The 27,279-nt window shown below is 39.7% G+C and overlaps 1 long non-coding RNA gene across 1 annotated transcript in view; it reads right to left on the reverse strand.

Moving 5' to 3' along the window:
- Nucleotides 1-5,948: 5,948 nt before the first annotated feature.
- Nucleotides 5,949-27,279, reverse strand: part of LOC129148713 (uncharacterized) — a 48,633-nt gene continuing 27,302 nt past the window's right edge. The window contains exons 2-3 of the long non-coding RNA XR_008555674.1: nucleotides 13,716-13,805; nucleotides 5,949-5,967 (exon numbers count right to left, since the gene is read on the reverse strand). This is a non-coding gene — a long non-coding RNA (uncharacterized LOC129148713). The remainder of the gene's footprint in view (nucleotides 5,968-13,715; nucleotides 13,806-27,279) is intronic.

The following is a 27,279-nucleotide window of genomic DNA, read 5'->3' on the forward strand; positions in this document are numbered from 1 at the left end:
TAAAAAATAGAAGAATTTTTAAAAAAGCTTTAAAAAACTCAGGTTTATAGGCACCTAATGAGTGATCAGCATTTTTCTACCAGGGATGTGGAAGGAAATAACCTGATGGAATGACTGGTATCTTTCCCTTAGTGGGTACTAGCTCACTCTGTAGGGTTTGTGCCTTCTTTTGTCTAATGCAGTGGTTCTCAACCTTTTTAATGCCACGACCCTTTAATACAGTTCCTCATGTTGTGGTGACGTCCAACCATAAAATTATTTTTGTTGGACTTCCTAACTGTAATTTTGCTACTGTTATGAATCGTAATGTAAATATCTAGGCGACCCTGCTAGCGGTTCTCTTGAGAACTGCTGCTGTAGAGCCTAAGACCATCGGAAAACACAGATATTTACATTACGATTCATAACAGTAGCAAAATTACAGTTAGGAAGTAGCAATGAAAATAATTTTATGGTTGGGGGTCACCACAACATGAGGAACTGTATTAAAGGGTCACGGCATTAAAAAGGTTGAGAATCACTGGTCTAATGGAACCATAATCTCTTGCTTGGTTTTTCTCCAAGGAATGGGTGTCTTTAATTTTGTAATTCCAGGATTAGAAAAATACTCTGTGATATAATCCTACCTAATAAAAGAGTAATATGCAAATTGACCATCACTCTAACACATATGGTCAAAGATGGCTGCCCCCATGTGGACACAAGATGGCTGCCACAAGATGGCCGGCAGGGGAGGGCAGTTGGGGGTGACCAGGCCTAAAGGGAAGGACAGTTGGGAGGGACCCAGGCCTGCAGGGGAAGGCAGTTGGGGGACCAGGCCTGCAGGGGAGGGCAGTTGGGGGCAATCAGGCCTGCAGGGGAGGGCAGTTTGGGGGACCAGGCCTGCAGGGGAGGGCAGTTGGGGGTGACAGGGCCGGCAGGGGAGGGCAGTTAGGGGCTACCAGGCTGGCAAGAAAAGGCAGTTAGGGGTTACTGGGCCAGCAGGGGAGGGCAGTTGGGGGAAATCTGGCCAGCAGGGGAGCAGTTAGGCGTCGATCAGGCTGGCAGGGGAGTGGTTAGGGGGTGATCAGGCTGGCAGGCAGAAGTGGTTAGGGGCAATCAGGTAGGCAGGCAGGTGAGTGGTTGGGAGCCAGCAGTCCTGGATTGTGAGAGGGATCCCAGATTAGAGAGGGTGCAGGCTGGGCTGAGGGACACCCCCCCACACACGAATTTCGTGCACTGGGCCTCTAGTATCCTACCTAATAATGGACAAATATGCAAATTGACCGTACCTTCGCTATGCCCGCGATTGGCCAGGAGGCGCGGGGGGGCGGGACTCGGGGGGGGGCGGGGGGCCAATTGGGCCGGCGAGACGCTGAGCTTGCATTGCCAGCGGCGGCTCAAGCTCAGCGTCTGCGCCATGGCTGTGCTGCGGCACAGAAGGGGTCTCTGGGGCAGCGAGCTCATGTCCCACCGCAGACCATCAAAAGCGGGGGAGCTGGATGCCTGTCCGCTCAGGCACCAGGCCTTTCAGAAGCCTCGGGCAGGGCAGAGGCTTCTGAAAGGCCTGGTGCACCAGCGGACAGGCACCCAGCTCCCCCGTGATCGAAAGCAAAAGCATGTAGGGGACCCTACACGGGCATGATTCAATCATGCACTGGGCCTCTAGTAGATAATAAAGCTACATTAACTAGACCATTTGGGAGCTTGATTTTATAAATATGACTTCCTTAGCACTAAGCTTGACCTGAATAAACTCAATGCAGCACCTAATACTCTTGTCTGCACATGGTCAAAAGTATAAGCAATAATTATTTGTTTATATAAATTGAAGTGAATACAATATGTGGATTAAAACAAAACAACTTATTTGGAAACACTTAAATCTCAGGTCAAAATGGTGAACCATTGCAGTAGCCCAGTGGCTGGAGGGTGTCCAGAAATGGTATTACAATGCCACAGGGCCCAATACACTGGGGTAGATGTGAGATAATACAATGCACGTGGATGATGATGTAAAAGAAGCTGTAAGAAAGTTTCCTGAGAACCTGTATAATGACAGCGTGTTAAGCATTAAGAAAGCACTGGGCCTTTCCAAGAGGCAGCAGATCTTGCCTGAAAAGCAGTGGACAAAATATGAGGGGGATAAAGTCCAGAACAAAAAGAAAGAAGAATGGGCAAAGAAATAATCATGTAATCAAAATATGCAGATGTAGCTGTCCTAAGTATTCTAATGATGTTGGTTAAACCTGAAATGTACAATTTAGAACCATCGGAGCTACAAATATATTACTTTGAATAAATGTCCATTATTATAAAACTATTTTTTGTTTTGTTTATTTGCTGCTATTTGGATTATTAGATACTAGACTGGGTGAACAATGAAGTGTTAGCTATGTGAACAGGTTGGATACTAGTTTATTTAGGACTTTTTCTTCTTTTTAAACAATATATATTTTTTATTGATTTGAGAGAGGGAGGAAGGGGGAGAGAGAAATAGAAACATCAGTGATGAGAGAGAATCATTGATTGTCTGCCTCCTGCACGCCCCACACTGGGGATTGAGCCCACAACCCCAGCTTATGGCCGGACCAGGAATCGAACTGTGACCTCCTGGTTCATAGGTTGATGCTCAACCACTGGGCAACACGGGCCGGGCCTATTTGGGATGTTTGATCCATTGGGAGGCAGGATCACACACAGCAGAGTCTTTGGAAGCTCCGTTCAGTAATATAACTGTAAGATCTCATTTTACCTTATTATTTAGCTAACTCCTTTGTTTCCAGCTTAGAAAGTGGCTTTTTGTTTATTCTTAAGCATTCTGGTTGGAGCCTGTCAAAACTAACTGGATCAAGGGCCATAGGGGCTGTTAACAAATAGTAAAATACAAGGTTTGACTTGGTTAGAAATTGCTTAGAACATTAATCACACTCATCATTTAACTAAATTGTCTACCTCCCTGCTTTATTTCAATCTCCATTCAGTTGTCAATAAAGAGAAAGCATCCTGCAGTACAGTTTATTTTCTACTTGCCTGACTTCCCTAAATGCATTTTGCGTTGTCTTTGAAAGATAAGTGCAAAAATTTGCAATTATTTAAAGGACTAGAGAAACTTCCAGGCCAGATTCTATACTTCCCCTATGTGACCTAGAAAGAGGGCAAACCCATTAATGCAGGATTTGATTTTCTAAGAGAAGCCTGGGCCTTATCGAAGCAGACATTTGTAAGCAGTCCATTTATTCTTGATAGCCATCGCTCTTGCCTCAGGACCCTCCCTCACAAATGGCAAGAGGAGTTGAACCTTCTTACTTGCAATCAGATGTGATCTACCTTTTCTGATCTGGCTCAGCATTGACTCACATGTTCAATTTTCTACAGAGAGATGATGATCAAGGAAAGGGAGGGATCCAAAGTACTACATTACTGAATACTTACCATGTGACAGACTATGTTAGACTGTTTTAAGTACATTGTCATATTTGATGTGTCCAACAACTTATGGAAGTAAATAGTACTCACATTTTATGGTGAAAAGTTGAAACTCTAAACAATTTAAGTTAGTTGCCAAAAATGATATGGTTAGTAAGTATAGATGGTTGCTATAACTGGGCTCAAAATCAAAACAAAAGCATGGCATAAGAGGGCCTAGGAAGGAAGCAGAGGGTACAACACTTGAGAGGAATCAAACCTGCATGGAGTCCTGTTGGAAAGTTCGGTCTCTTCTTTTGCAGAATTAGGTGTGAACAATTATCTCTGTCCTTATTCTTTTTACTAAATTCGTCCCCCTCTCACAACAGGGGAAGTTTTTGTTCATTTAAAGGTCATGTTTTTAAAGCTATTGACCCAGAGTTGTCATTACATTCTTCCTACTTCACATAGTTTGCGTAGTAAGATAAATGTATTATCCATTATTTTACTGCTAACCAGATTGACTCTTCCAACAAAGGGAAAGAGCTAACTCATGAAAAGTAATATATAATACCTTGTGATATACTTGCCTCCATGAAGAAAACTTTCTCCCTAAAATATACGTGAGTTGAAGTGTTTTGGAAAAAAAGTAGCCCTTATGATAAGGCAGGAGTTTAATAACACAAAAAAATAGAGTAATGGGTATTAAATACAATGGGTAAGTAGAAAAGGCATAAGACAGCTTGGTTCAGGAGAGGGAAGGGATTGAAGTAGAAAATCCCCCTTTGGATCTCTGCCTCACATGCTAGAAGAAAAGGAGCCCAGCAGAGAGGGCTTCTCTAAATGTGGAGCCATTTCTCCAATGAAGGTTGCTCTTCCTAATTCATGTTTCTGAGTGGTCAAGTTTCTCGTTACAGGGCACTTCTAGGCTGTGTGGTCTTCCCTGCAGTGACCACTCAGAAAGCCAGCCGTTGCAGATTCAGTGTAACATTTCATGCAGATGTGGAAGTGGAGAGAATCACAGAGCAGTATGGGGCATGAGTGGGCTATGAGGGCCAGGCAGGCATGGGGATGCACCTGGGACTTCCGCAAACGTGGGGAACTAGTCAATGGTACCATAAAGGCAGCTGTGGAGTGGTCCAGGCGGTGATTGGTGTTTTTGGAAAGAATGAAGCAATAAGGCATTTTGAGATGGCACACAGGATTGTGCCCAACAAGCAGGGCTGCCAATGTCTCCCTAAGGGTCATCTCCTTCGTAGCCAGCCAGAGAAAGACAGAACAGAGAGGAGACCATCTGGGAGGTTTTTATGAGATAGGCCTCCAAGACAGACATTACTTTTGCTCACCTTCTATTGACTAGAACTCAGCCACATGGCCACATTTACTTGATGGGAGGGGGGAAATGTAGTATAGTTGTATAACTAGAAAGAAAATTTAACGTGGGTTTTGAGTGGCATCTGGCATATCTGCTATATACTTAAGAGAATAAGTTCTAGAGAAATTGGGTGCCTTGTTAAAGTCACACAAAAGCTGTACACAGCTTAGAGTACAAGTTCTCCCTACAATAATATACTTAATTTTTGCCTCCTAAGCTATCTGCAAGTCTATGAATATGAGCATCCATACTCTGTTTCAGACATAAGGGCTGACTTTCTTATTTGTATTTAAAAGGAAAGTATGGCATTTAGAAGACACATTAAATAAATCTAACCATATCTTACTTCATTTGGCATTTTAAAAGACCATCTGGAAAAATGGGCGAAGATTAAATTTACATCATATTAAAACTGAAGTTAGTAATAATTGGCTGTTTTAACTAATAAAAATAGAGAACTTCTTGTTTGATATTTCAGTGAACCATTAAAATAAAAGATTCAAATCATGGCCCCTCTGTGATAATAAAGTGTAGATAGATGCTTTATTTTTCCAAGTCTTCAAAGAAAAGCTAGGCATTCTAGTTTAGCAAATGTGAGTTAGACCAACCCAAAATATATGGCCACAAACAAATGTTAGAAACAAAGTATTTCAAATATTACAAAACATAAAGTAAGTAAGATTTTTCTTAATAGTTCAGAACACTGGCTGAACCTCAAAGTTGAGATCAATGGACAAATACTTCATGATCTAAATAGATATGTCAGATATATCTTTGCAGCATGCACTACAGGCAACCATACAGATCTGTGACCAGCATTCAACTTTATACTTTAGTCTACATTAGAGGGGACTGAAGATTTGCAAAGTGGATTCTTTGAAGAGAATTTTTAGGAGTAGAGAATACTATGGCATTTCTTTTCCTTTCACCCATGGGAAAGAAAATGGAGGATAGGGGAAATTAGTCCATTGCCTTTTCCTCAAGCCAAGTGAGGAGGTGCTCAAAAGAACCATCTAGAAAATTAAAAGCTGTTTTCAAAATGAGTTTACCTCTTGTCTTGAAATCTGTGCTTACCTCTTGTCTGGAAAGTTCTGCAGGCAGGAATTAGGCTGATGTTTCCTTTGCTGGTGAGCCAAGGATTGAGCTAGCAGTTGGTTAAGCTGTACTCTGTTAATTTGGTGGGAGTCAAACATTTATGAGTGTTCCTGCAGGCAAAATGGGCACATGGAAAACATAGTTAGGCTTGAGTTTTCTCAGGATCCAGCACAATGGGATTGAGTGTTGGTATAAGAGAAATCCAGCAGAAGTGTACTGGGCCATGATATATATATCCTCTCTAATAAAATGGTAATATGCAAATTAACCATCACTCTGCCAGCCAAGCCACGCCCACCAGCCAAAGCCACGCCCACCAGCCAATCAGGGCGAGTATGCAAATTAACCCCATCCAAGATTGCTACAGCCACAGAGAGCAAGGTTTCCCAGGTAACAGAGCAAGCCAAGCTTTCCATAGCCGTTGCAGGCCTAAGCCTCCACTCAAGCTACAAAGTTTCAATTATAGAAGGTAAACAAATTCAAACAAATGGTGGCAGAATGGAGCTTGAGAGAGCAGGCCAGGGTTGCCGGCGGCAACAGGGGAAGCAAAGCTTTCCACACACCCTGGCCGGGCTCACCCGCTTAAGGCTACAAAGTTTCAATTGTAGAAGGTGAATTAACTGCCACAGAAATGGCTGCCGCCCCGGAGGGAGCAGCAGGCTTGGCTCCGCTCAAGGCTACAAAGTTTCAATTGTAGAAGGAAAATAAATTCCAGATACCAGGGCCTCCCCTTGGGTTGCCAGGGGGCGTGGCTGGCCTGCAAACCACCACAGGCCCCTTGCTCAGGCTGCCCCACGCCCCAAGGGAACCCCACCCTGATCCGGGACACCCTTCAGGGCAAACCAGCTGGCCCCCAACCATGCACCAGGCCTCTATCCTATCTAATAAAAGAGTAATATGCAGATTGATCATCACTGCAACACACAATATAGCTGCCCCCATGTGGTCAAAGATCCTGCCCCCATGTGGACACAAGATGGCCACCACAAGAATGGCCAGCAGGAGAGGGCAGTTGGGAGGCACCCGGCCTGCAAGGGAGGGCAGTTGGGAGGCACCCGGCCTGCAAGGGAGGGCAGTTGAGAGGGACCAGGCTTGCAAGGGAGGGCAGTTGGAGGTGATCAACCCTGCAGGAGAGGGCAGTTAGGGGTGACCAGGCTGGCAGAGGAGGGAAGTTGGGGGCAAACAGGCTGGCAGGGGAGCAGTTAAGCATTAACCAGGCTGGCAGCGGAGTGGTTAGGGGGTGATCAGGCTGGCAAGCAGAAGCAGTTAGGGGCAATCAGGAAGGCAGGCAGGCAAGCAGTTGGGAGCCAGCAGTCCTGGATTGTGAGAGGGATGTCCGACTGCCCGTTTAGGCCCGGGCCTAAATGGGCAGTCGGACATCCCTCCAGGAGTCCCAGATTGGAGAGGGTACAGGCTGGGCTGAGGGACAACCCCCCTCTGTGCACGAATTTCATGCACCGGGCTTCTAGTATATATATAATAAAGAGGTAATATGCAAATCGACCATCATTCCCTGACAAGATGGCTGCCTATGGCCAGGCCAGCAGGGGTGTTAGTGAGGCACGATCAAATGACTGAACAAGCAGGCTGCGTGGGGCGACCAGGCCAGCAGAGGGGGGCAGTTTGGGGTGACTAGGCCAGCAGAGGGGGACAGTTGGGTGCAACCAGGCCAGCAGGGGGGCAGTAAGAGGTGACCAGACTGGCGGGGGGGGAAGTGAGGGGTGACTAGGCTGGGGGGGGCAGTTGGGGGAGACCAGGATGGCAAGGGGGGCAGTTAGGATGACCATGCAGGCAGGCAGGTGAGCAATTAGGAGCCAGTGGTCCAGGATTGTGAGAGGCAGTAGGACATCCCCCGAGGGGTCCCGGATTGGAGAGGGTGCAGGTTGGGCTGAGGGAAACCCCTCTGCACAAATTTCGTGCATCGGGCCTCTAGTATATCTACACTAATAAAAGAGAAATATGCAAATTGGCCACACCTCTGCAACACCCATCAACCAATCAGGAGTGAGTATGCAAATTAATTTGCATATGCAGGTGCGGAGCAGCTGGGCAGGGTGGGACGCCTGCTATGAGGGGGAGGGTGGGGGGTGGAGGGAGCTACAGGAGTGGCGCTCCAGCCAGGAGCGAGGACTTGCAGGCTCCTGGGCAGCCGGGAGCAAAGCCAGGGGAAGGAAGGCCTATTCTTGCGCGAATCTTTGTGCAACGGGCCTCTAGTATACCCCAGGGAGATCATTGGCATCAAATGTCTATCCCAACCCCTTGAAAGATGTCATTGGATTCCAGATTTTGTCTTGCCAGGCCTTCATATCCAAAGCCCTCATCTACCTCTCTCTTCCCAGTTGTTTCTATGCTTTTCATCCTTTGTCTATGGAGGTGGAAAAGTAAAAATTTAGAAATTCTTCCTGATAATTCTGGTGCTATTTAAGTGCAAAAAAGAAGATGATATTCACATAAGGTTTTCTAATATTCTTTCACCAGGTTGGTTAATCTTTTAGTGTGTTTTTATTTTACTCCTTACTCCATTTTGCTGAGCATTTGCCGTGGGTAGCATTATTTTTGGAAAGTCGCTACTGGGTCCCTTTAAGTGAGACAGAAACAAATTGGTGATTTAGGATGTTTTTGGTTTCTGATGTGTTATGATCTCTCTATTGTGGCAGCAAGGAATTTCAAATCTGGAAGGACATTCTACATCCTCTGTCTTATGATCTTACTTTCCTCCTCACTTGACCACATCCTTCAGATTGGAGAGTATCAGTGAAATTGTTTTTTATATGTTTGTGACTTCCTTCTTCTCAATACTGCTCAGAGGAATAGAAAAAGGAGATACATCATTCCCAGGGTTCTTTATTTTCTTAAATATAATAGGGGTTAAGATAGACATTTTTAGATTCACAGCAGCATCTACAAACACTTGACCCACATTAAATTTGATTGGAAAAAAATCAAACTAAATCCAATAAAAAATTCAATTATTTTTTTGTTATTTTAAGATGAATAGATGTGAATAGAACCATTTAACTCTGAAATGATTTAAACTAGTGAATTAAATTTGCCATTCAATATAACATAGTGAAGACTATTCATATAATTAAGATGTTCTTTTCAAAGAAGGCAATTTGTATATTTGCACACTAAAAATAAAGACTGTATAGCTGAGATCTGGTGAACAATACACTAGCTGAAAAACAAACACCTTTCCTTCTTTTGGAAATGTTCTCTTCAGTAAGGAAAATTAGGTATTTGAGATTTTCTCCCTCTTTAATTCTTTTAATAATGAACCATGAAAGAATAGGAAATTGTATCCTACAGAAGTTCTCTGTACAACTTGAAAATAAAACATGATTTACAGGCCTTTTAAAGAAGAATACTAGAAAGATGTTTGAGAAGAACCAGTTTCATTTGATTGTTAAACTCTGTATTTCTATGGACATAAAGAATAGAGCCATTCCACTTTACAACATCTGGCGGCACCATTCACATCACAGCCCACATGAATGTTGTCCCATGGAGTTGTATGGTATTGTGTGGTGTGCAGCCTAAGCCACGTGGCTGTATGTGGAGACCCTGCCCTAGAATCTCTTTCCCATTACCTTTAGATGATGATGATGACTACTACTACTACTACTACTACTACCACTACTACTACTTACCACTACTACTGGGATAATTCTTCTCATGCCCAGTAAATTTTAGCTTATTCTCACTGACATATAAACAAGTTAGGTAGGAAATCTCCAAAGGATTGCACCTCAGAGACAGCAGGGAGAGCTCTAGGAGTGGCTGGTTGGCTTATAAAAATAACTTTGGAGACAAAGGATATGTGTGGGCCTGGCAGGAGAAGAAACAATACCACCTGTGCCAAAACAATGACAGCTGGCATTCTGTGGGTTTTTGACATGGATGAGATTACTCAAAATTGGGCAACTTCAATATTTTCAATTATGAGTGGCAGCCTCAATGGTCAGTTGTTGGTCAGTCTTGGCCAGATCCACAGATATACATTGCTCACTATTATTTTAAGATCTGCTTTCTCCCCATATCCTTCTCTCTCCACAATCCTGGTATTTTATATTGAAACATGGACAAGAATAAATTACCTGTAGTTAGCCAGATTGGTTTTTCCTATTCAGCTTTCATGTTGGTATAAGGATGAGGAAAGAAAAAGTTAAACAGACTTGCTTTGATTTTTATGAAACGGTGATGGTGTGAACTCAAAATGTAAAATATCAACCTCAAATAAACAATTTAAGATTTAATATAATATAATGCTTTCCATTTGCAAAATATCCAAGACAAGTAGACATTGGTTTATGAAAATTTTGTTTGTCTTATTTTTCTTCTGTGGCTCAGACTAAGTTTCCCTGCTTATGGTTTAGTTTTTAAAAGTCTTTGCTACTGGATCTCTTCAGTAATACTAGTTCTAATGGTTTCTCTCTCCCTCCTCCCGCCACTCCCACAATGTTCCCTCAAAGCTTCCTGAAAAGATGAGTTAGGAATGCAGGTGTAAGTTTACTTTTTGGGTATAGTGGACTCATATTACTATTGCCATTTTTCTTCATATAAAAGTATTATACAAAAACTTTTTATGTTGCTTAAAAATACATGCAAGATGGGGCTTTTGGTTAATATAGATTTAAACAGTATAAAGATGAAGTATGTCCATTGAGTTGCTTTCACAGGGGAGATGATGCATTTTTTATGGAACAATCACCTTTATTCTCTGTTACCTGCAGAATGTGTTTGTAAGATAGCTGGGTCCATGCAAGTCTAGAATTCCTGGCATTATTCTCTGAACCATTTCTTTTGACAGGTGATCTTAATTGCCTTTGGTTTGCATACTTTCAGGATTTTGGATTTCATCTAAAACTGCTATTCTAGCTCAGTGGTTCCTGCACTTAGAACTTAAGAACTCTGTAATACTTGCCCTAGCTGATTTGGTTCAGTGGCTAGAGCATCGGCCTTCGGACTGAAGGGTCCCAGGTTTGATTCCAGTCAAGGGCACATGCCTGGGTTGTGGGCTCGATCCCCAGTAGGTTGCGTGCAGGAGGCAGCCAATTAATGATTCTATCTCATCATTGATGTTTCCATCTCTCTCTTTCTCCCCTCTCCCTTCCTCTCTGAAATCAATAAAAATATATTTTAAAAAAGAACTCTGTAACACTTGGCTATTCTTAGCTAAACTATCACTGTCTATCTCATGGTTTTATTTTTTTAAATATGTTTTTATTGATTTCAGAGACGAAGAGAGAGGGAGAGAGAGATGGAAACATCAATGATGAGAATCATCAATGGGTTGCCTCCTGCATCTCCCTACTGGGGATCAAGCCTGTAACCCAGGCATGTGCCCTGACAGGGACTTGAACTGTGACCTCCTGGTTCATAGGTCGACGCTCAACCTCTGAGCCACACGGGCTGGGCTATCTCTTGGTTTTAAATTGCTCTATGTCATTTAAAAAAATTCCTAGTCCAAGTCCTAGCTTGTGCCCAAATTTGTTTATAAGAGTGTAAGAATTCACATATTGAGAACTTATCGGGATTTAATTTCAATTGTAGCCATGTAGCTCCCAGTTAGGATCAGGGAACAAGCCCAATTCTTTCCCACCAATCGGGCTCAGCAATTTTTTTATTGAATTCACCTCATTCTAAGGTGTATTTTCAGGATGCTATTGCAATACTTACTGCATAAAAAGCTATGTTTAAAATATTCAGTGTTAAAAACATGGCTGTAATATGAGTATTAAATAATCCACCTATCTCCCATTGAGAATGAGAACACCTGAAGTCTTTCATTTGCCAAGTTGCTCAGCTCAAGCCAGGAAAGAGAAGTAACTGTATCTTCCTTAACTGGAACTTTCCCACTGCTTGACATAAGTGTTATAATGATGCAGACACACCTATAAACACCCCTTGCCCCCAGCTTCTTTTTTAAAATTCTCCTATAAGAGATGACCCAGAAAATCATTAGAAATGATCATTTAGAAAATAAATCAGGCAGAAACATCTGGGCAACAGTGACTTAGTGACTCAAGGAACCAGGAAAAATGTAGGCCCGAAAGAAAACAAAATAATGATACTTATAGACAATAGAAATGATGATAATTATAGATGAACAGGAATATTTTCTCTTCGTCCCATGTTTTTAAATAGAATTTCAAAATAATTTATAAGCATACATTAATAATTAGTTCTCTGCACACCTGCATATTTTGAATGCTTAAATTGAGCAGATGGATGATGACTGAGTTATTCAAAGCACTCAGCACATCAGTGGTTGAATTTTGTTGAGATTCCGCATTCACTGTGGACCACACTGTTTCTAATGATCTATGTATAATTCATCTCAGCTTCATCCAAATTAGGACCTGACATTTTTTGGTAACACAAATCATAGCTTCTTGTCAGTAGAAGAACCCCAGTGGGGAAAATCAGACTGCCAGGAGGCTCAGTATGTTGCTAACTCTGTTGTTTTTGTACAGATTTGAGAGAATCTAATAGTTTGGCACCTTTATGTTGCCACATGCACACATATGTTTATTGATGAAGTTGATTTTTTTTCAACCAGGTATTTCCTGAGCAAGCAGGAAAGAATTTTCTGAGGATTTTTCTCCTGGATGGTTCAATATGAATTAACAATAAAAATACTTTGGTTCAGTAATTTTTCAGTAATGATCTGACAATGATAACTATGAGTCTAAAAAACAGAATCAAACTGTTTTGTTTTGTTTCAATTTTTTTAAAACATATTTTTTTGGAATTTAAACATTCTTTTCTCTCTGAGAGCTGTGAGATCCTGCTTTTCTTTTAGTCTCTCCTGTTGTGAGAGTGAATACCAATGATCAAAGGTCCAATTTTGCTTCTTATTGTGCAGAAGTTATTGATTTCAAGACAATCTGAGATCAAGCTGAGCTATCCTATATAATAAAAGGCTAATATGCAAATCGACCGAATGGCAGAACGACCGGTCACTATGACGTGCACTGACCACCAGGGGGCAGATGCTCAACGGAGGAACTGCCCTCTGGTGGTCAGTGTGCTCCCACAGGGGGTGCACCGCTTAGCCAGAATCTGGGCTCATGGCTGGCAAGTGCAGCGGCAGTGGTGGCAGCGCCAAGGACCCCTTGGGGGATGTCCAACTGCCGGCAGGCAGACATCCCCCCCAAAGGGGTCCTGGATTGCGAGAGGGCACAGGTCTGGCTGAGGAACTCTCCCCCCGCAGCCAAGTACATGAATGTTGTGCACCGGGCCTCTAGTGAACATATAAAGAGAAAAGAGAGCAAGATCTAGAGCAGGACCAATGGTATTAGAAGATGTATTTAAACTTTGATTCCAAATGTTAACTAAGACTTTCTCGTTATCTTTCTACAACATGAGAAATAAATTTTCCAATTATGTCTTGACATGGGTAAAAATTATGCAATGCCCTGAATACTAAAAATTCTAACTAGAAATGATCTAGATGTCACATATACTTTGCTGCATAATATTTTCTATTGAATATACTCTCTTTGAAAAAATTGGTTGGTTCATTATTAATATTATTTTTCATAGAATAGTTTTTACTTTATAGCCTAAGAAATATCTATAGTTAACTTCTGCTTAAGTTTAGGAGTCTGTATAAACACTGTCTAATTAATTATACTTATTTTAATATATTACAATATCATTAAAGTAAAATGGAACTATAATAGTGCAGGCTTAATCTTGCTTGGAGTTTTTCTATAATAAGATACTGACTTTAGCCAGAATTCTTAATGAATGAGAGTTTTAAAATGTAACTGTCCTTTTTTTCTGAGAAAGAATCAAATCAACAAAGCTTCTATTAGGGAGTAAAACTTCAAAATCAGCTTAGAATATTTACCTTGATCAGTACATGTCCAGTACTTGTCTTCCACATCTTTTGTATCTATTATTCTCTCTAAAATTATGCTGATAGAGATAAGCCTTTGGCCTGGAACAAACAAAATCAAAAGAAAGATTATATGATATTCACTTACATTCTATTGACTAAGACAACATGAATATTAATATATACTTTAAATACTTGAAATAAAAATGATTGAAGTAAAAAAAAAAAAAGAGCTTAGATTAAGATTAAAATCATGGGAAAATTCAAGTAGTCATAAATACCCATGACCTAAACAGTAGGAAAAACTGGGGTTCAGTATTTGGCAGAATTCTTTTATTAATTTTTAGCTCTCTAACTTAATAAACATGTAGCTATGACAAATCAATAAAATAGGCTTGTCATACAAGTGGTCCAAAATGGCCCCAGCTAATACCAAGAAAGAAAACTCATCAATTCATTCAGTATCATCTGGTGTATTGCTAACAGAGTGGAATTAACATTCAAAGTCTGTATTCCTTATTAGAACTTTTTCTAAGAACCACTAGGAATGTTACCATTTAAAATCTAAATGTATATTAAAAGTAAGTTCTCCCTCCCCCACAAAAGTCAAAAGCTAATATTTAGAAGTAGGTCAATAACCCCAACATTGCTTATTGCACTGGAATTTTACTATTATTTGAAATAAGAAGGCTGAAGCATAAAAATATTTGTTGACAGTGCAGAAATTATTGTTGAACTCACATAATTATGGCATCTAGTTATTCATAAATAAAAGTTAAATGGTTTACATATTTTCAAAGATTCATATAATTTATTCAACCATTCACCATTTCATCCATTTACCCATTACTGAGAGTTTGCATTCTATACACTCTAATATTGATACATATATTCTAATATCAAGAGGATTATGAATGCCGAGATAAACATTCAATATTCTTTTACCAATTCTAGTTTATGTTTACTCTGTAGTTAGCTCTGGGCTAGATGTAGGTATATAATAAGAAGCACACAAAACCAGACAATTACAAAGTAAAAACTTCAAATTAAGTTTTGAGAATGTAGGAATAAGGATCTGATGCAAGAGATTAGCTGCATATGTTCATGACATGAATAATGAATCCAAATATCTGTGTGATTTTTTTCTATTAATTAGATAAAAGAATAAATTGGTCTACCTTAAGCAGTTGAAGAGAAGTCCTCAGAATAACCTCATGATTTAAGTATTGTATTTGTGGCCTTAATTAAGCCAAGTACTTCTAGTAGTTGAGTAGATACATAGGAAAGTATGCATAAATTGGCTGTCTCCATAATTTTATTAAACTTGCTATGGGGAAACAGAGATGAGGCAGTATAGACAGAGAGGACTGTATAAGTTACATCTGAAAATGCCTAATAAAGCAGTATTTTTTCAAGATAATAGTTGATAACTGTTTTTTAAAGATGTTTTACATTTCTGAAATATAACTTAGTTATTAACATTGATTTTAAATTATACAAGACAATATGATACATTAACATGAAAAATGAAAGTGCTGACTATTTTTGTAGGTCTTCCTTAAAGTCATAACTAAAGATTTGTGAATCATAATTAAAGTAAAATATAAAGTTGTTTAGTGGATGTGCACCTAGCATCTGTATGCAATCTCAGTATTCTATAAATAAAAACTATACCTGACATTCCATAAACTTGTTTGAATGCTCAGTCGACACTGAATTGAATACAATTAAGATTAAGCAGTAAGAGCATAAAGTAGTAAGTAGAAGGGAGAAATTAGCCCTGGTGCTAGTCATCTTGTGTGTGTGTGTGTTTTTTTTTTCTTCAGCAAATGAGTCATCCATGGGATGGGTGTATCTAGACCTAATCTGAATGAGCAGTTATCAAGATCTTGAGAAATACTACTTTTTATTTCCATGAAGATTTGAAATCTCATTTCAGGGGAATAAGAAGAACATGCTAAATGGCTGGGCAGGTGAGAAAGCAAGTAGTGGAATTCTAGAGTACAATAGTGTAAAAGGAGCCCTGTGGGTTCTCTCTCTTTCTACTGGTAAAGGACATCAATAATGCACCTGGAGATCAACTAGGTAAGTAAGTCTTCAAGATCTATCAGCATGCATATAAGCTTAACCAATGGACACAGACACCAGGGGAGTGAGGGCATGAGTGGGGGGTTGGGTAGGGTGAGGGAGCAATGTGGGGATAAGGACACATATGTAATACCTTTATCAATAAAGAAAAAAAAAAAGATCTATCAGCAGAGTATAACTTACTTGTTGGAAACTCTTTTCCCATGCCATAATTATGTCATATTTATGGCAACAATACTTTATTTCTAGTATGCTATCCTATGTATGAGAAGAACTTTGTTGAACACATTTTATTAAATGTGTATTAAATATTTTTTAAAAATATGAGTCTGGAATAATCCTCTTCTTTCCTTTCTTTCTTCCCTCCCTCCTTCCTTCCATGGTCACTTATTGAGAACTTATTATGTCCAAGAAACATTGAGCTCTAAAGCATTCAGAAAGGTCTAAAAGACATGGTCCATGTCTCAGGGGGAAGATAGGTATGCAAATACTTGTGGCACAAAGCAGTTCATCATTTTTACCATTGAACTAACATCAAGAGCCATGAGGATTCATGGAACAGAGGGACCTTTCCAGCTGTAGTGAGCAGGAATCAGTCATTTCCCCAAGGAGTCCTTATTCCTTTTAGTGGACCATGGTATTTAGAAACCAAAATCTGACATGGAATGCTGCTGCCTGTTTCTGGTACCTTACAGTGGACAGAGTTAGAAAATATATGTATGAATATAAATATACATATAAATATACATAAGTTTATACCAGTATCTCCAATTCCAATTCACACTATAGGTTTCATTCTACATTTCTCACTTTTCTTACTGTAACTTCCTTCCTGAACACTGAGAAACTTGACTCTCATTGTCATTAATATTATTAGGTCAGTGTCCACTGTATATAACTAATCTTCTCTGCAGCTCCTGGTTCCTCCCACATGCAGAGGATTTCCTCATACCACCCATGCTCTGACTTTTTGCAACTATCATGTGATGCTCTACTCAGCCTGGTTAGGCCACTGCACCCTGCATCATTAGGTCAGCTGGCATGTGGGTTACTCAATAAATATTTGATTGATTAATGTATCTCAATAGCACAATGGTTAGGGTTGTCATAGAGCAGCATATTGTCACAAGAACAGCAGCTTCCCTTCATGCTAATAATTTTAGGCTTTATTTCTGTATTAAAATTATATTATATTAGTATTAAACCCAAGTTATTTCATTCCAGATAATAAAATTGAAGTATGCAAATATATTTTACATGATGAAGATTGAAAAGGCCCGGGATCAATAGAGAGGAAGGAAAAGGATTTCTGTTGACATTTAAAACTGACTCTTTAATAATAATTTAATTCTCCCTGGCTTGTAAAAGAAAAACAGATGAGGTGTTTGAAGAAACAATGCAAAAGAATGCAAAGGATACCGAGAGGAGAGTAAAGAGATTTTAAAAAATACTTTGGTTAATTCATGGTATTTCCTAGCCATAGTAGAAAGAAAAAAAAAAAAAAGGTAAGAAACAATTTATTCTTAATTAATCTTGTAGAGTTTAAGTCAAGGCAAAAATGCACTGCTATAGAAAAATAGTAGGAAATTAAGATGTATAAACAAATCTTTAAATTACACATTTATTTAACTAACTTGAGAGATAGAGCCTGATATAGGTTGCAATCACATACTACTAATAATAAGCATCTGTAAACCAGAGCAACATTGACCAGTGTGTTATTAGTGGAATGTCAATGCCTTGATGGCCAGTAGATTCATGTCAATTCATTGCAGGCAAGGGATTCTAGAATTATAGATCTTTCATTGGTATCCTCACTTACCTAATTCCTTATCCAGACAGACTCAGTTTACTTGGACTATAATTATTAGTAGCAAGCTTTTAAATTCTGGAAACTGTTTCAGTGTGAGTGATAAACTATATGACCATCCTAACTTTACATAGAATTTGGAGAGAGAAAGCTGAGGGATCTCAGCTCATCCTGCCACTTTGCCCCATATGAAATAAGGCAATTTTAAGTAAACCATTCAAAGCCACATAGGCCTAGCTCCTCTCTGGACTACATATAAATGCAAATTGGACCAATCAGCTGCATTTTACATCGGCTGTAACTTCTGGGTGGTCTTTAAAGAAAACCCCATTTAGAGTGTATTTCAATGATGCAAGGGAAATTTCACAGACTGCTGAAATGAGGTTGGGAGGTCTGCAGTGGAAAGAGAGGGTTTCAATCACGACAGGGACAGCAGGGAAAGAGCTGTTTTAGCTACAGCTGTCACCTGAAACTTCAGCCCCGAGTTACTTACCAGTATTGTTTGTTCAAAGCATTCTACTATTTCCCCATAACACCCAGATAAATTCTGAACACCATGTTATTCAAGATGGTGTTGTGGATTAAAAATGTAATTTAGCACTCTTTGTTCACAGGGTTCAATGTTGACAAAATATGCTGTCAATGCTGTCTTTTGTGCAACAGAGGGAAAACAAGCTTTAATAAGATTTCATACTTCAGTTGTGTGACTCAATACTAATACAGTATGCTCAGGTGCAAAACTGTTAGTAATACAATACTTTCACATTGAGTACTAAGATAGGAATGAGATTTCTGTCAAGATTAACTGAAAAATTCAAGACTTGATTGTGAACTATAATATAAAGTTTAAAGACCATCTTGTCTGATCAAATCCACAGAGAAAAAAATTCTATGTATACAAATAAGGGATATTTGATGCAACAAGACTTAATCATAAATACACTGTGAAACCTTTAATCCATCTTGGATGAAGTGAGGAAAAACAGATGATGTGATGGTATCAAGATATGGGGAGTGAAAAAGATGAGAGGAAGAAAAATAAAGCCAGCAAGAAGGAAAATATAGTGGCTGGCAGTCTCTAAGGGTAAAATATAAAAAGAAGGAAGTCAGCAAGAAGTCTGAAGGCCACTATTTCAATCAAGAGGTAATATAACAATTTGCATTTTCTTGCACTAAAAGAACTGACTTTTCAAGGGATAGTATTGGAAATAGGCTCTAAGCATTTTTTTTTTTTCCATTTTGATCATTCGTTTGAGGTATGGAAAAACAATGTCACCCAGGGTTACCCATAGATCATATATATTTTTCCTATGGAGGGAGTGATTTCCTTGGTCAAGCCTTTGCCTATACCTAAAGCTTGTCAGCTCTTCAAGCATCAGGCAAATTGGAGTTTTGGAGACAAACAGAACGGATGATTTGGGTGTCACTTGATTCTATTCCACTGGCCAAAAGAAGTCTCTTTGCTAAACACTGAAAATACTTTAAAAATAATGCTAATTTACATCTTGGCAAACCAAAACTAAGAGCTAGCAATACACTCACTTGAATACATCATGTCCTTCTGTCTTATGGATTTGGACTCAGTCTAACAGTGAATCATTCTCAGAAGTTACCCTCTAAGAATGGGAGCCTCCTTGTTTACATTCCCTGTTCAGAGAGGTATAGAATCACAGAACTTTGGAGGGAGGGGTTTTTAGATATGTCCTATGCCAGAAGGATTTGCCTACATGGTAATTATTCCACTATTCCACGAATTGACAATCTCACGGTTTGGGAAAACATGGAAGCCCCATTACTTAGCCTATAAAATTGAAGGGTACCAGAATATGCCATTCCCAAATCTACCTATTTGGAATATGGATTATTTTGAGCTAAAGGCTTTTGAGAACCAGCAGATGCAGGCAAAGAACTAAATATAGGCACAAGTTTCCCTTTTATAAAATAAATTTCCATGCAAGTTTCTCATACCATGAAGATGTAATAACATTATCAATAGAGAAGACACTGATTTAAATCTGCATAACAAACCTTATTGAATAACCCTTCTTATCACACTTTTCCTGGTCCTCTTCCCATAAGTTGCTGTCCCTATCTAGAAGCTCAAACACCTTTTCCCTAAGATGCTATGTAACCACAAGTTCTAACCAGTCTATTGAATTCCTCATCAGGTGCTCCCATGTGTATGTGTAATGCACAAATGAATAAAATTCTGTTTGTTTTTATCTTGTTAATTTGCCTTTTGCCAGTCTAATTTATAGGACCTCAGCTAGATGACCTAAGATGTGAAGAGGAAAACTCTTTTTTCCCCTCCCCTACAGGATTCACCAATATTTACTTCGCTTTCTCTCTCTCTCTCTCTATCTATATATATATATACTAGTAGCCCATTGCGCGATATCACATGCAGTAGGCTGCCCGCCACTTCCACGGGAGCTGGCGGGAACTTCAGCACGCTGCCAGGAACCATGCTGTTTCCACGAGAGCCGTGTTGCTTCTGTGGGAGGCGGGCCCGCCGTCTCCTCTCCCGCTGCCCAGAGGCCCTCTGTCGCCGCGGTAACGAAGCAAACATTCTGCCAGGCCACTCACGCTGCCCGCTCTCAGCGGCAGCCCCCCAAGGACTGGGGGACTCTGGCGAGGCTGAGGGGACTGGGCACCACCATCTTGTGGCTATGGGCGCCGCCATCTTTGTGATGGAGTGACGGTTAATTTGAACATCACCCTTTTATTAGATAGGATATACAGCAAAATATCAGCAAGAAGCTTATAATTTATTCTCACAAAATAAGCAAGATACTTTGTTTGGCAGCCCAATAAAGCCTTGTGTCAGTGAAGATTATAGGTTAGGCCCTAGCTGGTTTGGCTCAGTGGGTAGAGCGTCAGGCTGCTGACTGAAAGGTCCCAGGTTCGATTCCAGTCAAGGGCACATGGCCAGGTTGTGGGTTCGATCCCCAGTGGGGGACGTACAGGAGGCAGCCGATGGATGATTTTCTCTCATCTTTGATGTTTCTATCTCTCCCTCTCCCTTCCTTTCTGAAATCAATAAAAATATGAAGAAAGAAAAAATATTATAGGTCAGAAAGTAATACAGGTAAGAGATGATGTATAGAAATGATCATATTATTAAATAATTCAATTTCCCCCCAAAACTGACATGCTCAAACATATAATATTTTGAATATTTAAAGTATATAATTATAACAAAAAACTGGCATTAAAAAAAGAAAAGTTAGACAATTTTAGTATTTTTTTGCTTAGATTTACAAACCAAAGCAATGTAATATTTATATACAAATATATATTCCAAGTTTCTTTCTTTACTATCTTAGTGCTTAATAATCAACTAAAACTATCAGTAACCTAGAAGTGCATGGAGACAAAATAAACAGCAAAATTGAGCATTGGTGCCTTCCTTTTATCTTTCCCCATTCTTTAAAAACTGCTTTTTTAAAGGGTTACCTGAGAGCCCACCTTCATGTGAATTTGTAAAATTCAGAGTCTTGGGGCCAATCAGAACTATTCAATAAAAATGTCTGGGTTATCGCCATTTATTTGCAAGTCTTGCATGTGATTCTTATACTTTAATAATTGTTAATATTGCTTTTAATAGTTTCCTATTTTGTCTTATTCTGGCAGCAAATCTACTGTTTAACGATTTCATTCAACCACTTTCAGCTTTCTTTGCTGGTTTGCTTACCCTTAACACCACCTTTACATTAAAAAACATAGTCTTGGTGTGTTATGTGGTCAAGACAGCCAACCTGCAACTTTCTGGTAAAAAGGGAATGAGCAAGGGGCTGTGGAAGATTCTGTATAGTCATTCCCCACTTCCAAAAAGCAATTGAAAGGGAATGTCCACTCTTGGGCCAATGCTATTATCCTCACTAATAAAAGGACAAACCATTCATTATTAATTGTTATGCTGCGGTGAATGGAGCATAGTGGCTTCCAGAGAACACACTATTCCCCCTCCCTGACCCTTGGGCACATATTCTCACCATAGAAGTTGCTTAGACCTCATTTCTTGCTTTCAGTTAAGTCAGGTATAGATGTACTCAGGACAGGAAGGGTGGAGTGCAAGATAGAGATAACAGATGCAGAGTTTTAAGCAACAGGATATAATACTAACTCTTCTCCCATAAAGAGGAAATCCTGAAGGATAAAGAAATCCTAGCTGTAGGGACTGGAGTTCTGAGTCCTTCTATGCTGAGGAAGAATTTGACTATTCTTAATCTACTTTAAAATGTTGACAGTGGAGATTGGAATAGAAGGTTCCAAGAGCAGGACAAGGGCCCTGAAAGTTCTAACAGCCATGAATGATGGAGTAGGGCTAATGGAATTTCATGGTGGGTTAGGGTTAGGGTTGGTGACACCCCAGTCTAGTCAGTTTCAACCTGCAATCCCCTCTCTTCAAGTCCTTCCTACTCAAGTAGGACCCATCTTATATGTTCCTGCAGGAGGTTTCACTCTCTCGTCTCATTTCACACTCAGAGTATAGGTGAAGCCATTTCTATTGCTCCCTTTCCTCTCTCTTCCAGTTCCTATCCTGTCTGTGGTGGATTTAATAGAAGAGATGGCAGGGTCAGCTCACATACAAACAGGCATTCCTTCCTTGGTTGTTGCCACTCCTCGGGCTAACAATGATTGGCAATGCTGATATTGGCTTCCTTTTGAAGCATATGTATAAGTTCTTCATGGGAGTCTGTGTTCATGCTTTGTGTTCCCCCAATTCCTAGAGGGGAGTTATTTAAAAACTTCAACTACAGAAAAAATATTTGCAACATGCATGACAGAAGGCTGCTTCCCCTTATGTTTAAACAATTCTTATAAATTGATTGGGATAAGATAAATACCTGAATAAGAACTTAAAACATGGGTAAAGAACATGAACAGGAAATTAAAAAAGGAACACAAATGGCCAATGAATATTTGAAAACATTTAAACAGATAATAATAATAATTTAAAAAATGCTTTTGTGGGCCTAGATTGACAAAAGTTTAAAAATATAATACATGCTCAATGTTTTTGACATGATTATTCTCACACTCTGCTTGATGAACAAAAAATGGTTCAACTTTTCTGAGGACAAATTTGCAATCAACTTCAAAATACCCATGAGTTTATATAGCATTTGACTGAGAAAGTCTACTTCTGTAAGTTTATTCCCCACCAAAATAGTCAGAAATGTATGAAAATATATACATAGATATTGATTACAGTATTTTCAATAGCAAAATTTTGCAAATAACTAAGCAATAGATTTCTCAAAAAAATTGTAGAGTACCTATTCAATGGACTATTACAAAACTTTAAAAATAATCAACATTTATTATATGCCTGGTGTTCTTGTAACTTCTTTATATAATTGACTCATTTAATCTTTACAACAACCAAAACGTAGGTACTATTGTGGTAAGTATTATGTAAATAAGAAAATTGAGTTTTTAGAAGTTTAATTATCTTGCACAAAATCACAGAGATGGTCAGTAAGAACTGGGTTCAAACCTAGGTAGACTGATCCCAGAACTTAAAATACTATGACATACAACTTCTTCAATGTAAATAATAAAGTAATTGTATATTCACTTTTTAATATAAACACACAGTTAAGATATAAAGTTGAGTAATAAAAAAGTACCATATATGTTGAATGACAGAAATTAAGATATATATTTAAATAATATTGAATATTCTTGAATGTTTTGGAGTTTTACTGATTAAGATATTAATCAGTGATTTTCTCTAAGTAATAAATAATAGATTCTGGGAGAAACCAAGATGGTGGCATAGGTAAACACCTGAACTTGCTGCCTCGAACAACCACTTCAAAACTACAACTAAAAGACAAAACAGGTATCATCCAGAACCACAGAAAGGCTGGCTGAGTGTAAATTCTACAACTAGAAGGAAAGAGAAAAGCACACTGAGACTCGGAGGAGGAGCAGAGGTGCAGAAGTGAAGTGCAGAGGTATGGAGGCGCGCTCGTGGAAAGGGCTGGCAACTGAGTACACTGTTGTCTTTTTCAATTGGGAGGGAGACACAAGCCCCCGACTGCTCTGAACTCCAGTTCTGGGCGAGACTCTGGGGACCCAGACTCATATGGGGAGAAACTGGACTGTCTGGCATCGGGTGAAACTTGAGGGCGGCTTTCTCTCAGAGGTGCTTGCAGCAATCATTATTCCTACACGGTGCCGCCGGACACAGAGACAAGGGACCTCTTCCAGGCAGGGCTGATGGGAAGCCATTGCTGTTTGCTCTGCCCTGAGACTCCACCCCATCCAAGCTGTGCGCAGAGGCTTTTGCATATGAGTGGCCTGGTCCTTTGAAATCTAAACTTACCTAACAAACTGCAGCTGAGTCAGAGAGACCCAGAACATCCAAAAGAAGGCCCAAGGCGCCACAGCAGCTTGCATTGTTTCACAGCTGGGCCTCATCTGGGCACCTCCAAAACCCAAACAAAGAAGAGGAATCTGCAGATCTCTCCATAGCTCCTGCTGGTGGCCTCAGGTAGAGGCTCAATTAGCACCTCCTTGGAGATCCAAGAGCCAGTTTACCCAGGGGTCAGAGTAGGACCATCCAGATTACAACTCCACAGATCCATAAGGGACACACTCAGGGGGCAGACTCAGTGAGCACCAAAGCCCCACTGAAGCAAGTCTTGCCTCATAAGGGTGTCTTCAGCACAGAAGTTCTCCCATCGTAGACATAGCTGATCCTCACAGCCAATTGGCCTGGAGGTCAATTCCTCCCAGTGATACCAACAGCAATCAAGGCTTAACTACAACAAGACTGTGCACACAACCCACAAAGGGTTGCACCAAGAGTGTCTACCTCAGGTAACTGGGGAGGCTGAGCCACTGGGCCCTATAGGACATCTAGCACACAAAGCCACTCTATCAACTCAGGGAAGCAGCCAAAATGCAAAGACAAAGAAACAGGTCACAAATGAAAGAAATGGAGGAAAGCAAATGACTGGATATAGAGTTCAAAACCACGGTTATAAGGTTTTTCAAGAATTTTCTAGAAAAGGCCGATAAATTTAGTGAGACCCTTGAGGATATGAAAAAGGACCAACTAGAAATTAAGCATACACTGACTGAAATAAAGAATAATATACAGGGATCCAACAGCAGACTAGAGGGTCACAAGAATCAAGTCAAAGATTTGAAATACAAAGAAGCAATAAACACCCAACCAGAAAAGCAAAAAGCAAAAAGAATCCAAAAATATGAAGATAGTGTAAGGACCCTCTGGGACAACTTCAAGCGTACCAACATCAGAATTATGGGGGTGCCAGAAGGAGAGAGAGAGAGCAAGATACTGAAAACCCATTTGAAGAAATAATGACAGAAAACTTCCCCTACCTGGTGAAAGAAATAGACTTACAAGTCCAGGAAGTGCACAGAACCCCAAACAAAAGGAATCCAAAGAGGACCACACCAAGACACATCATAATTAAAATGCCAAGAACAAAAGACAAAGAGAGAATCTTACAAGCAGCAAGAGAAAAACAGTTAGTTACCTACAAGGGAGCACCCATACAATTGTCAGCTGATTTCTCAACAGAAACTATGCAGGCCAGACAGCAGTGGCAAGAAATATTCAAAGTGATGAATAGCAAGAACCTACAACCAAGATTACTCTACCCAGCAAAGCTATCATTCAGAATTAAAGGTCAGATAAAGAGCTTCACAGATAAGAAAAAGCTAAAGGAGTTCATCACCGCCAAACCAGTATTATATGAAATCCTGAAAGGTATTCTTTAAGAAGAGGAAGAAGAAGAAAAAGGTAAAGATAAAAATTATGACCAATAAATACATATCTATCAACAAGTGAATCTAAAAATCAAGTGAATAAAAAATCTGATGAACAGAATAAACTGGTGAATATAATAGAATCAGGGGCATAGAAAGGGAGTGGATTGACAATTCTCGGGGGGAAAGTGGTGTGGGGGGTGCGGGAAGAGACTGGACAAAAATTGTACACCTATGGATGAGGACAGTGGGGGGGGGTAAGGGCAGAAGGTTAGGGGGGAGGGAAACATAAAAAAACATAAGGAATTTATAATCTTGTAACAGCGTTTCAACAATTTGTATAAATAGGTTTTGACACTAAGAAGCAATGGGCCATGTTTAAGAGTTCTTTAGATTTCACAGCAATTTGAAAAATTTATTATCCCAAGTCATTTTACAAGGGCAAACTTTCCATTGAGCATATAGAGAATCCCCTTAAAGATCACCATGGTGACTACTTTATTTCTAAAATAATGACTAATTTAAGGATAGATTGTAAAAAAAAACCAGCATCACTGTTAGTAAAGGATTTTAGTCAGTGCATTCTCATCAGGAATGACAGTCAGATTGGGCCATCACTGATTCCGGAGTTTTGACCTCCCTGCAGTTGTCTTTTCAATTGCCCACTTCTCATATAATCAAGAGGGATTCCACCAATTTCTCAAATCGCAGTTGTGCTTAAAGAGAGAAAAGGATCCCTAGTTTCAAGGTTTGGAACATTTTTAGTTGAATAAACTGCAATTGTAAGTTATTTTCAATTTCTTTGGCACTTTGGTAGGTCTTCCTGCAGTTTACTCTTCTATTTTCCCATTTTCAAAATGATAGAAATAAAGACAGTACAACTCAAGGAGAGTTCAAGCCATGCAAGTGAAAGGGAAAATCTGTATTAAGTTCTCCACAGACCTCTTCTTCAGGGAAGTGGAAAACCTTCCAGCCCGGGGCACTAATAATTGAAGCCCACAGGGGGCTACAAAACAAGAGAGGGGAAAGTGCACACCAGGGGAACTGACTTAGGGTCTTGAATTACGTTCACAGGTGTGCAATTCACAGTTCTCTCCTTCAGGCGTTCCTTGGGCATGTTCTCTGAAAGTGCTTTGAGGCTCCTCTCTGCTGATCTTTTAACATTCTTCCATTTCCGTGCGAGTTTATAGCATTCCCACACAGAAACTTGTACAAACCTTCCAGTGAACAATCACTCAGCTTTATCAGCCTTGTGGGCCTCTCCAGGATGTGAGCAAACAGCACTGAGGAAAGACATTTCACACCTTCCAGTTCCTAAGCCTCTATCTTTCATACAAAGCCAACATATTGTGTACGCTTCAAACTTGTGCATGAACAATGCAAGTAGCCTGGCACCACCGTATCGGCATTTTCCAAAATCCTCGTCTAGGGAAACAGTTATCCATTATCACAGGAACAAGAGTAAATTTATTTTTGCTGCTGAAAAAGAAATCATTCAACTTAAAGGATTAACAGATATTAAAATAATATTTGTGTAAGGTTAAGCCCACAGACTGGCAAACAGTGAGCTCTCTTGAACATTAATAATCTGGAGATAATACCTGCTGTACTTCAAAGACTTTAAAGGGAGTCTCTCAGTAGCATGTGAATTATATAGATAATCAAGAATTCATCTTAGAGTCCCAATTTTTAGCTGAATGATCAGAGACCAATGTTCAATCACTGTATGTTTCATAGCAATTTGAAAATCAGTATTTCAAAAACATCCTTTTAAGGAAAACTTCTATTTAGCTTGCTCAGTTTGAGTGCATATTAAATCATGTTAAATCTCACAAAATTGATCATTCAAAATAAAGAATTTTGTGTCATGTTTGATGAGTTACTGGAAAATATGAGGGTCAAATTCATTTATATAATCTTTACAAA

This window comes from Eptesicus fuscus, chromosome 4, assembly GCF_027574615.1.
Source record: "Eptesicus fuscus isolate TK198812 chromosome 4, DD_ASM_mEF_20220401, whole genome shotgun sequence".
Classification (NCBI taxonomy): domain Eukaryota; kingdom Metazoa; phylum Chordata; class Mammalia; order Chiroptera; family Vespertilionidae; genus Eptesicus; species Eptesicus fuscus.